Genomic DNA, 12,964 nt, shown 5'->3' on the forward strand with positions numbered 1-12,964 from the left:
GGGTCAGACCAAGAAGCGCAAGCCCAACCAGAGCCTGGCGGAGTGCTTCTTTTGCAAAAAGCAGGGGCACTGGAAGAGGAACTGTCCTCTATACATTGCCTCTCTGAATCCAAACAGGCTGAAGAAGAAGCAAGATAATTATATGATAACACCTTGCAACTTTTTCATTTGTGATACTACTGTCTGGGTATTGGATACCGAAAGCCCTTATCATATTTGCAATTCGATACAGGGTCTGCAGGTCAGTAGGAGATTTGATGAAGGAGAGAGGTTCCTGAATGTTGGAGATGGAGTAAAGTTCCAGTTCTAGCTTTAGAAATCATAAACCTTGTAATCAATTCTCGTAATGTCATTCTGAGTGAATGTCACTATTGTCCAAGCTTTTTATTAAATATTATTTCTGTAGGCCTTTTGGTCATGTACGGTTATGATTTTTTAATAAAAGGAAATATTTGCAATATCATTTTGAATGGTGTTACAATATTTGTTGGATAACTAAATAATGAAATTTACTTTCTATCACAATCTGGTAATGTGGTTCAAACCTCTGGTAAATGTCCTAAAATAGATAATATGTCAGAAGTCTACCTTTGGCACTGTAGGCTAGGTCATATCAATAAGAACAGGATAAACAGTTTAGCTCAAGAAGGAATTCTTGAAGTTAGTGATTGTGAATCACTTCCAACTTGTGAGTCCTATCTACTTGGGAAGATGACCAAGTCACCTTTTACTGGAAAAGGTGAGCGAGCCAGTGAACTCTTGGGTCTGGTACATTCTGATGTATGTGGACCCATGAGCTCAAGTGCAAGAGGTGGATATTTCTACTTCATAACCTTCACAGATGACCTATCGAGGTATGGGTATGTCTATTTAATGAAGCATAAGTCGGAGTCATTTGAAATATTCAAACTATTCTGAAATGAGGTAGAAAAATAAACTGAAAAGTATATTAAAACTCTTCGATCTGATCGAGGAGGTGAATACCTTTCCAATGAGTTTCTGACATATCTTGAGGAGAATGGGATTCTCTCTCAGTGGACTCCTCCTGGAACACCACAGCATAATGGTGTGTCTAAAAGGAGGAATCGGACCTTGTTGGACATGGTCCGATCCATGATGGGGTTTGCTGGTCTGCCGATCTCCCTCTGGGGATATGAGCTCAAATCGGCTTGTTACCTTCTAAATAGGGTTTCGAGTAAGTCTATAACCAAAATGCCATATGAGTTATGGATAGGACGTAAGCCAGTACTCTCGCACCTTAGGGTTTGGGGGTGTCTGGCTTATGTTAAACGTTTAATTATGGATAAGCTTGGACCTAGGTCTGACAAGTGTAATTTCATAGGATACACAAAAGATATCAAAGGATATTATTTCTACCTAGCTGATGAGCAAAAGGTGTTTGTCAGCCTTAAGGCAATCTTTTCAGAAAAGGAGTTCCTTGGTGAAGGGACACTGCCTCTAAGGTCGAACTTGAGGAAGTTCGGCAGGTGGAAAAACCGACACAAGTAGCTGAACCTGAACCAGATTTGGTTAGACCAAATTCGGAGCCCATTATTGATGCACCCTTAAGGCGATCTGGTAGAGTACCACGTCAACCAGACAGGTACTATGGTTTCTTGGTTCGGGATGGAGATCCTATCAAACTTGATGAAAACGATGAAGATCCGATCACCTACATGGATGCAATGCAGAGACCTGACTCTGAGAAATGGCTAGAGGCCATGAAATCCGAAATGGAGTCCATGAAGGTCAACAATGTGTGGACATTGGTTGACCCACCCGAAGGAGTAAAACCCATAGGGTATAAATGGGTCTTCAAGAGAAAGAGGGGCGCAGATGGAAAGGTGGAAACCTATATAGCCCATCTGGTTGCCAAGGGATATCATCAACGTTATGGTATAGACTATGACGAGACATTTTCTCTTGTGGCAATGCTCAAATCTATTGGGATTATGCTTGCGATAGTTGCCCATCTGGACTATGAAATCTGGCAGATGGATGTGAAAATAGCTTTCCTAAATGGAGAGCTGGACGAAGAGGTGTATATGATACAACCTGAAGGATTCACATCTACAGATGAGTCTAAGGTGTGCAGGCTACAGAGGTCCATTTATGGACTTAAGCAGGCATCCCGGAGTTGGAACATACGTTTTGATAAGATGATCAAGACGTATGGCTTCATTAAGAACGGAGAAGAGCCCTGCATTTATAAGTGAGCTAATGGTCCAGTTGTGGTATTTCTTGTATTGTATGTGGATGATATTCTCTTAATCAGAAATGATGTCCCTATATTATAGGGAATAAAGATTTGGCTGTCATCATAATTCTTCATGAAGAATCTGGGAGAAGCTTCCTACATCCTAGGGATGAGGATCTATAGGGATAGATCTAAAAGGTTGCTTGGCTTATCCCAGTCCATGTACATTGAAACGATGCTGAAAAGATTCAGCATGGAGAATTCCAAGAAAGGCTATCTACCGATAGGCCATGGAATTTCTCTCTCGAAGAGGGATTGTCTGACAACACCTCAAGAGAGAGAGCATATGGGTAGAATTCTATATGCTTCAGTAGTGGGATCTATCATGTACGCCATGACATGTACACGACTAGATGTGGCATACTCACTAGGGGTAGTGAGTAGATACCAATCTGATCCAGGAGAGAATCACTGGAAGGTTGTTGTTGGGTATAAAATACCCACAGTCGAAACCCTTAGCGGAACCGACTACAGCACAGCTCCGCCCGGACTCCTACGGGAGCCGGGCTCCGCCGCCGACACCGACTACAGCACAGCTCCGCCAGGACTCCTACGGGAGCCAGACTCCGCCGCCGACACCGACTACAGCACAGCTCCGCCCGGACTCCTACGGGAGCCGGACTCCGCCGCCGACACCGACTACAGCACAGCTCCGCCCGGACTCCTACGGGAGCCAGGCTCCACCGCCGACACCGACTACAGCACAGCTCCGCCCGGGCTCCTACGCAAGCCGGGCTCCACCGTCGACACCGACTGCAGCACAGCTCCACCCGGACTCCTACGGGAGTCGGGCTCCGCCGCTGACACCGACTACAGCACAGCTCCGCCCGGGCTCCTACGGGAGCCGGGCTCCGCCGCCGACACCGACTGCAGCACAGCTCCGCCCGGACTCCTACGGGAGCCGGGCTCCACCGCCGACACCGACTACAGCGCAGCTCCGCCCGGGCTCCTACGGGAGTCGGGCTCCGCCGCCGACATCGACTGCAGAACGGCTCCGCCCGGGCTCCTACGGGAGTCGGGCTCCATCCTCAACAACAACTGCTGGTAATCCCCATCCGGACTCCTACGGGAGCCGGACTTCGCCTTTAACTCTAATTGCAGGGAGACTTCGCCCGTACTCTTATGGGAGCCGGGCTTCATCCTTGACGCCAACCATTGCAGCCGCAAGCAGACTCCACCCGGGCTCCTACGGGAGCCGGGCTCCGTCCTCAACAGCGACTGCCGGTAATTCCCGTCCGGACTCCTACAGGAGCCGGACTTTGCCTTTAACTCTAATTGCAGGGAGACTTCGCCCGTACTCTTATGGGAGCCGGGCTTCATCCTCGACGCCAACCATTGCAGCCGCAAGCAGACTCCGCCCGGGCTCCTACGGGAGCCGGGCTCCGTCCACAACAGAGACTGCCGGTAATCCCCGTCCGGACTCCTACAGGAGCCGGACTTCGCCTTTAACTCTAATTGCAGGGAGACTTCGCCCGTACTCTTATGGGAGCCGGGCTTCATCCTCGACGCCAACAACTGCAGCCGCCAGCAGACTCCGCCCGGACTCCTGCGGGAGCCGGGCTTCGTCCTCGGCTCCAACGACTGCAGACAGATTTAGTCCGGGCTCCTATGGGGGCCAGACTCCGACCACTGCCGAACTTCATCCGATGTGTCTGCACCCTCTGGCAGGCCACCATAACGGCCACGACCCTGCTCCACTTCCTGTGGTGGATTCCACGCAGCTCCATCATTCCCTGGCAGGCCGCAGTAACCATCGCCGCTCTGCTCCACGTCCTGTGGCAGATTCCGCACAGCTCCACTACCCCCTAGCAGGCCACAATAACGGCCACGAACCTGCTCCACCTCCTGCGACGGATACCAGGCGATTCTCCCACCCGCTGGCAAGTCACGACAACGGACACTGCTCCACTCCCCGCCACTGATTCCACGTGGCGAGCTACGGAGATAGCCACGATTCAGCTCCACTACCCCTCGCAATAAATTCTCCCTGACTACAGGCGGCCCACGACCAGACGGTTACAGACGTCGCCATCAATCCGTTATCTCCTCCGCCTATAAAAGGGGGACCCAGATACGTTATTCTCTAGGCTCATTTCTTATCTCAAAACTTTGCTAAATTCTCCGTTCGAGCACTCCATTCTTGTTGAGGCAGAGAACTGACTTGAGCGTCGGAGGGTCTTGCCGGAGCAACCCCACCTCCGGTTTAGACTTCCTTTGCAGGTCCCGACGGAGACCGCGGCTTCCTCGACTCCAGCTTCTCCGGCGCAAGCAGATTTTTGCACCAACAGGATTGGCGCTAGAGGAAGGGGCTGAACCTTCGCAGCACCCTTGTTCTTAAAGGAGTATTCAACGGAGCCGTCCCCGACCGTCTCTCCGTCACCCACTCCTAACCTCCCTTCACGAGATCGACACTCGATGCCTCCGCGCAAGGCATCCACCCGACGGTCTACGGCCTTCGCGGCCAGATCTCAGGCTCCGGCCTCCCCTCCAGTTTCTCAGCCTCCTCCTCCCCCCCACCGACGGCGGCGGTCGGCGCGGAGCAATTCGACTTGCTGGCACAGTAGGTCAGAGGCCTCGTCGAAGCCGTACAAGCAATGCAGCAGCAGCAACTGCAGGCGTCGGTGCATCCGGAAAGGGCATCACCAGAATGCCAGAACCTGGCAGTGGGGCGGGCCACCTGGGCCAGCCGCCCCATCCTTCCCGGGAAAACAAATTCGAGGGTAGAGAGCCCTCAATCGGATCACGACTCCACCCCTGGAAGATCCCTGCCCCCGTTCTGCCAAAGGACCCTCGAGACTCGGAGTCGAGAGGATTTCCTGGACCGGAGGCTCCAAGAGATGAACCGACGGATCGAAGAACTCCACCACGTGCCTCCCACTTATGGTGAGGATATTTGCACTGACCCTCCCTTCTCTCAAATAATTATGCAGGAACCGATCCCGCCAAACTTCAAGCTCCCCTAGTTCGAAAGCTACGACGGGACTTCGGACCCGGTTGATCATCTGGAGGCCTTCCGGATGATGATGCTGCTTCACGGCACTCCTGACGCCATTTTGTGCCGGACTTTTTCGTCTACTTTGAAGGGAGCAGTGAGGAACTGGTACTCGGCTTTGATGTCGGGTACCATCTTTTCTTTCGATCAAATGAGCCACCAATTCGTGGCCCATTTTGTCAGCAGCCGACGTCCCCGGAGGGGTTCGGAGTCCCTCATCAACATCAAGCAGAGGGAAGGGGAGTCCATACGGGCCTACGTCAACCGCTTCAACATCGCGGCATTGGAGGTCCGAAATTTGGACCAGTCAGTTGCCATGGCCGCCCTGAAAGGTGGCCTTCAGAAGAATGATCTTTTGTACTCCCTGGAGAAGAAGTACCCCAGGGATTTTGCCGATTTACTGGCTCGGGCTGAAGGATACGCCCGAGCGGAAGAAGCCTTCACTAACCTATGTTACTCTGAGGGACCTGGGGGACGAGAAATGGGAGGTGCCTACGGCTCGAGAAGACGATCACTAGAGCAGGGCTCTCGAAGAGAAGACAGACACCAGTGAAAACTCAGGAATGGAATAGGGCGCCCGAAGGGAGGAGGACGGGTTTAAATAGACCCTGGGATCCGATGCCATAATGATCACGAATCCCCCAGGCCAGTCCGCATCCGACACGTGTCCCACTCTCCCTGACAGGCGGCTAAAAGCGGCTGACGGTTGGCAGGATCATAATTGTGCCGTACCTAGGCCAGTGTACCTGTGGGATTTTCGAAGCATCCCCTCGTACCACTCCAATTCGAAAAGACTCCGGCACGCGCTCATTTAATGCCAAAATATCTGGAGGCGGCAGTGCGCAGGATTCGAAGGGACGGTTCCGGCTGCGCCCATCTCTCTCTGTACTTCCTTCGTTTGAAATTCAAACTCGGAAGTAGGAGGACTGGTGTTGGGTATAAAATACCCACAGCCGAAACCCTTAGCAGAACCGACTACAGCACAGCTCCGCCCGAACTCCTACTGGAGCCGGGCTCTGCCGTCGACACCGACTACAGCACAGCTCCGCCCGGACTCCTACGGGAGCCGGACTCCGCCGCCGACACCGACTACAGCACAGCTCCGCCCAGACTCCTATGGGAGCCAGACTCCACCGCCGACACCGACTACAGCACAGCTCCGCCCGGACTCCTACGGGAGCCGGGCTCCACCGCCGACACCGACTACAGCGCAGCTCCGCCCGGGCTCCTACGGGAGCCGGGCTCCGCCGCCGACACCGACTGCAGCACAGCTCCGCCCGGACTCCTACGGGAGCCGGGCTCCGCCACCGACACCGACTACAGCGTAGCTCCGCCCGGGCTCCTACGGGAGCCGGGCTCCACCATCGACACCGACTGCAGCACAGCTCCGCCCAGACTCCTACGGGAGCCGGGCTCCGCCGCCGACACCGACTACAGCGCAGCTCCGCCCGGGCTCCTACGGGAGCCGAGCTCCGCCGCCGACATCGACTGCAGAATGGCTCCGCCCGGGCTCCTACGGGAGCCGGGCTCCGTCCTCAACAACGACTGCTGGTAATCTCCGTCCGGACTCCTACGAGAGCCGGACTTCGCCTTTAACTCTAATTGCAGGGAGACTTCGCCCGTACTCTTATGGGAGCCGGGCTTCATCCTCGACGCCAACCATTGCAGCCGCAAGCAGACTCCACCCGGGCTCCTACGGGAGCCGGGCTCCGTCCTCAACAGCGACTGCCGGTAATCCCCGTCCGGACTCCTACAGGAGCCGGACTTCGCCTTTAACTCTAATTGCAGGGAGACTTCACCCGTACTCTTATGGGAGCCGGGCTTCATCCTCGACGCCAACCATTGCAGCCGCAAGCAGACTCCGCCCGGGCTCCTACGAGAGCCGGGCTCCGTCCACAACAGCGACTGCCGGTAATCCCCATCCGGACTCCTACAGGAGCCGGACTTTACCTTTAACTCTAATTGCAGGGAGACTTCGCCCGTACTCTTATGGGAGCCGGGCTTCATCCTCGACGCCAACAACTACAGCCGCCAGCAGACTCCGCCCGGACTCCTGCGGGAGCTGGGCTTCGTCCTCGGCTCCAACGACTGCAGACAGATTTAGTCTGGGCTCCTACGGGGGCCGGACTCCGACCACTATCGAACTTCATCCGATGTGTTTTCACCCTCTGGCAGGCCACCATAACGGCCACGACCCTGCTCCACTTCCTGTGGTGGATTCCACGCAGCTTCATCATTCCCTGGCAGGCCACAGTAACCATCGCCGCTCTGCTCCACGTCCTGTGGCGGATTCCGCACAGCTCCACTACCCCCTAGCAGGCCACAATAACGGCCACAAACCTGCTCCTCCTCCTGCGACGGATACCAGGCGATTCTCCCACCCGCTGGTAAGTCACGACAACGGATGCTGCTCCACTCCCCGCCACTGATTCCACATGGCGAGCTATGAAGATATCCACGATTTAGCTCCACTACCCCTCACAATAAATTCTCCCTGACTACGGGCGGCCCACGACCAGACGGTTACAGACGTCGCCATCAATCCGTTACCTCCTTCGCCTATAAAAGGGGAACCCAGATACGTTATTCTCTAGGCTCATTTCTTATCTCAAAACTCTGCTAAATTCTCCATTCGAGCACTCCATTCTTGTTGAGGCAGAGAACTAACTTGAGCGTCGGAGGGTCTTGCCGGAGCAACCCTACCTCCGGTTTAGACTTCCTTTGCAGGTCCCGACGGCGACCGCGGCTTCCTCGACTCCAGCTTCTCCGACGCAAGCAGATTTTTGCACCAACAGTTGTTAAAATCGTCCTGAAGTATTTAAGAAATACTAAGGACCAGTGGCTTGTTTATGGTGAATCGGACTTGAGACTTATAGGGTTTACAGACTCTAGTTTCCAGTCTGATCATGATGACAGCAAGAGTGTGTCAGGATTTATTTTTACCCTTAATGGTGGGGCTGTCTGCTGGAAGAGTTTCAAGCAGTACACAGTGGCTGATTCAGTTTGTGAGGTGGAGTATGTCACTGCATCAGATGCTGCCAAAGAAGCGATGTGGCTGAGAAAATTTATCACCGAGCTCGGAGTAGCACCCTCCCTTGTTGGTCCAGTTCTTCTCTACTGTGATAACTCTGGAGCCATTGCTCAGGTGAAGGAACCGAAGGCACACCAGCGGACGAAGCATATTCTGCACCGCTACCATCTCATCTGAAAAATTGTGGATCGAGATGACGTCGACCTTCAGAAGATCGACGGGAAGGAGAACCTGGCCGACCCATTCACTAAACCCATTGCGGTGAAGGAGTTCGATGACTTCAAGTCGAAGATGGGTATTAGATACTACATCGATTGGTTTTAGGCCAAGTGGGAGATTGTTGGGAATAGTGTCCCAAAGCCAATCGTCAGCCTGTTGATGGTTGTGCTCTTTGTTGTTGTTGGTGCAAAAATCTGCTTGCGCCGGAGAAGCTGGAGTCGGAGAAGCCGCGGTCGCCGTCGGGACCTGCAAAGGAAGTCTAAACCGGAGGTGGGGTTGCTCCGACAAGACCCTCTGACGCTCAAGTCAGTTCTCTGCCTCAACCAGAATGGAATGCTCGAACAGAGAATTTAGCAGAGTTTTGAGATAAGAAATGAGCTTAGAGAATAACGTATCTGGGTCCCCCTTTTATAGACAGAGGAGGCAACGGATTGATGGCGACATTTGTAACCGTCTGGCAGTGGGCTTCCCAGGGTCAGGCGGAGTTTGCTGTGAAGAGTAGTGGAATGGGCTCCCCTCGCACCAGTCCTTGCCTTCTTCAGCTCTCCAATTCTTCTCCGAGGGTTTCCACGCCATGTCCTCTACCCCGGAAGCCATTCTTGAAGGGATGTTTAGGGCTTGGAGGAAGGAGAGGAGGAGAACGGCGGCCGATGAGAATCTCTGTCGCTTTAAAGGGGGCTCAAGGAAGAATTTCTTCAACAACAGGGGTTTAATAACGGGGGCAGCCGGTGAAGTTATTCTGCCCGAGAATTTTGGAGCAACAAGGCGGGGTGATACCGGTCAAGAGGGCAGAGCTATCGTCGCAAGCTATGGCGGGATCCTTGATACCGTCGGGGTCGAGGGACCAGAAGCGGTCGGCGTTGACGGTGGGGCAGTGGAACTTGTTGCGGGGACGGTGGAAGTAGCGCATGCCGACCTTGCCGGAGCATTTTGGGTGGCGGCTGTCGTGGAACATTCGGAGATGGAGTGTATCTTTGGCATCACCGCTGCATCCAAGGTGACTCCGATTCTTCTTGAAATAGGTCTTCGTCACTGCCGCCGTTGCCCTTACCGCCCCCGGGAATCTATCCCACCCTTTTCCCCCTAGGGTCGGGAATTCGAAGATGGAGCGAAGCGAGGTGGGGCGAGAGCTGATAGGTCCGTTACATGCACTGGAGAACGCAGTTGAGAAGGACAGAGACGAGAAGAGGAGTTTGTAGCTCGGAGCGGCCTTTGGTATACCCCTTCCAAGCCGTGCCCGCGAGGCTTGCGATGATGTATATCTTTTTTTTGACCCACCGGGTCCTGTAACGTATATCTTGTTAAATGAAAAGAAGATTTGGTTACCTTGTCTGCATCTTGCATTGAATAGTTGTCTGTCGAACTTCTTCATTTTCCTTTCCTCTTTCTTCCTTCTTTTCTTCTTTTCTTTTTCACGTCGTCCCAAGGTCATCGATGACCTCTTTTATCTGCGTAGGGTTGTTATTTGTCGAGCTCTTTTTTGACTTTTACGCTGTTCGAAGATACCCAGTTGTTATTCCGTTAATGGCTGCAGGTTCGCTCGGGGCCATTTGGGCCCGGGGTCCTTCCTGGGGCTTGAATTCGGGGATCCGAGCTCCCGTTTCCCTCGTGCGCTGTTTGCTTTCCGATCATCGCTGTTGAGATCCATTGCCTTCGTTTTTCTCCGCTGAAGTCGAGGCTAGGTTCGGCTCCCGTGGGAGCCCGAACGAAGAATCCCTCTTGAAGTTGGAGTTGTGGGCAAAGCCCGGCTCTCGTAGGAGTCAGGGTGAAGTCTTCCTGCAATCAAGATTAAAGGCGAAGTCCGGATCCCGTAGGAGTCCGGACAAGGCCTATCGGCAGTTGCTGTTGTCAGCGGAGCCCGGCTCCCGTAGGAGTCCGGGCGGGGTTGTCCTGTAGCTGATGTCGGTGATGGAGCCCGGCTCCCGTAGGAGTCCGGCTGAAGTTTTCCTGGGCGTCGTGAATGGAACCCGGCTCCCATAGGAGCCCGGGCGAAGTTTTCTTTGGCGTCGTGGACGAAAATCGGCTCCCGTAGGAGCCCGGGCGGAGTTTTCTTTGGCGTCGTGGATGGAACCCGGCTCCCGTAGGAGCCCGGGCGAAGTTTTCTTTGGCGTCGTGGACGGAACCCGGCTCCCGTAGGAGTCCGGGCCTCCCCCTTTATTTGAGCCAGGGCGAGGTTCTCCTTCTATTCCTGGCTGGGCTGCGAGGGCGCGTTAGGGCACTGTAAGGCCTCTTCCCCCATCCGGTCTAAAAGAACCGAACTTTTGACTTTGCTCGTGTCAGGACGAGGTTCTCCTCCTGTTCTTGACATGGCTGTGGGGGCGCATATGGGCGTTGTAAGGCCTCTCCCCCCATCCGGTCTAAAAGAATCGGGCCTTCGACTTTGCTCAAGTTAGGGCGAGGTTCTCCTCCTGTCCCTAACAGGGCTGTGGGGGCACATATGGGCGTTGTAGGGCCTCTCCCCCCATCCGGTCTAAAAGAACCGGGCCTTCGACTTTGCTCAAGTTAGGGCGAGGTTCTCCTCCTGTCCCTAACAGGGCTGTGGGGGCACATATGGGCGTTGTAAGGCCTCTCCCCCCATCCGGTCTAAAAGAACCGGGCCTTCGACTTTGCTCAAGTTAGGGCGAGGTTCTCCTCCTGTCCCTAACAGGGCTGTGGGGGCACATATGGGCGTTGTAAGGCCTCTCCCCCCATCCGGTCTAAAAGAACCGGGCCTTCGACTTTGCTCAAGTTAGGGCGAGGTTCTCCTCCTGTCCCTAGCAGGGCTGTGGGGGCACATATGGACGTTGTAAGGCCTCTCCCCCCATCCGGTCTATAAGAACCGGGCCTTCGACTTTATGAGGTTGCCCTTTTGTTTTTGATACAGTTTGCTTGAATTGTCCCAAGACATATGGGCATGCATTTTTTGATTAAAACGAAGTTACTGGTAGTACATCCGTATGTTTTCTGAGCTCCACGGTTGTGGGAGGTCGGCTCCTCCGAGCTCTTTAAGATAATAAGTTCCGGGCCAGACTACTTCTTTGACCTCATAAGGTCCCTCCCAGTTTGGGGCAAGTTTTCCCTGGCCCTGAGGTTGCGAGACAGCAGTTCGTCGGAGCACTAGATCTCCTGCTTTAAATACTTTGTTCTTGACTCGGGTGTTGTAATATCGAGCAACTTTCTGTCTGTAGGCTGCCATCCGAACCTGAGCGATCTCCCACCTTTCTTCTAGCAGGTCGAGGTTGGCTCTAAGACTTTGTGAATTTTGGTGTTCGTCGAATGCCATGACTCGTGCCGACGGGAGTTTAAGCTCGATCGGGATGACGACTTCCATACCAAAGGCTAAAGCAAAGGGAGTCTCCCCCGTAGGTAACCTCTGGGTGGTTCGATACGCCCATAGCACATGATAAAGCTCGTCCGCCCAAGTTTCTTTTGCTTTTTCAAGCCTTGTCTTAATCCCCTGCAAAAGGGTTCTGTTAGTTACCTCAGCTTCGCCGTTCGCCTGAGGATGGGCTACCGATGTGAAGTTGTGGGAGATGTTTAGATCTTCACAGAATTCGGCGAATCTGGCTCCCGCGAATTGCCGTCCATTATCAGTGATTAGGGTTCTAAGCAAACCGAACCTGCAAACGATCGATTTCCAGACGAAATCTTGCACTTTCGCTTCTGTGATTTTTGCTAGTGGCTCGGCTTCAACCCATTTGGTGAAGTAGTCGATCGCTACAAGGAGGAACTTTCTTTGCCCAGATGCCATGGGAAAGGGGCCAAGAATATCCATCCCCCATTGTGCAAAAGGCCATGGGGCACTCAAGGGTGTGAGCTCGATAGCGGGCTGTCTCTGGATGTTGGCGTATCTCTGGCATTGATCACACTTTTTGACATATTCAATCGAATCATGATGCATTGTTGGCCAGTAGTACCCTTGGCGGAGTAGCTTGTGGGATAAAGATCTGGCACCCAAATGGTTTCCGCAAGCTCCCTCGTGTACTTCCCATAAAGCGTAGTCAGCTTCCGAGGGCTGGAGGCACCTTAAGAGGGGCAAGGAGTATGATCTTTTGTACAATTTGCCCTCATAAAGGATGTACCGGGAGGCTTGATTTCGGAGCTTCCGAGCCTCCTTCACATTCGGGGGAAGAACTCCATCTCTAAGATAGGTCATCAGCGGGTCGACCCAGCTGGGCTCGTGGTCGATCTCCATTATGGGCCGCGGTTCTTCTGTACTCGGATGTTTTAGAACTTCAAAGAGGACGCCTTTGGGCAATTCGGTCGGAGCCGATGTCGCCAGCTTGGAGAGAAGATCGGCTCTGGTATTCTCCGACCTTGGAATCTGCCTGATGTCGAAACTGCTAAAGGCGGGGGTAAGCTCCTTCACTTTCTCAAGGTACCTGGCCATACTGTCTTCCCGCGCTTCATAACTCCCGCTGACTTGTCCCACCACAAGTTGGGAATCGCTGTGCACCCGGAGTTGACCTATTCCCAGCTCTTTGGC

The sequence above is a fragment of the Elaeis guineensis genome, chromosome 12, assembly GCF_000442705.2.
Source record: "Elaeis guineensis isolate ETL-2024a chromosome 12, EG11, whole genome shotgun sequence".
NCBI classification, from domain to species: Eukaryota; Viridiplantae; Streptophyta; class Magnoliopsida; order Arecales; family Arecaceae; genus Elaeis; species Elaeis guineensis.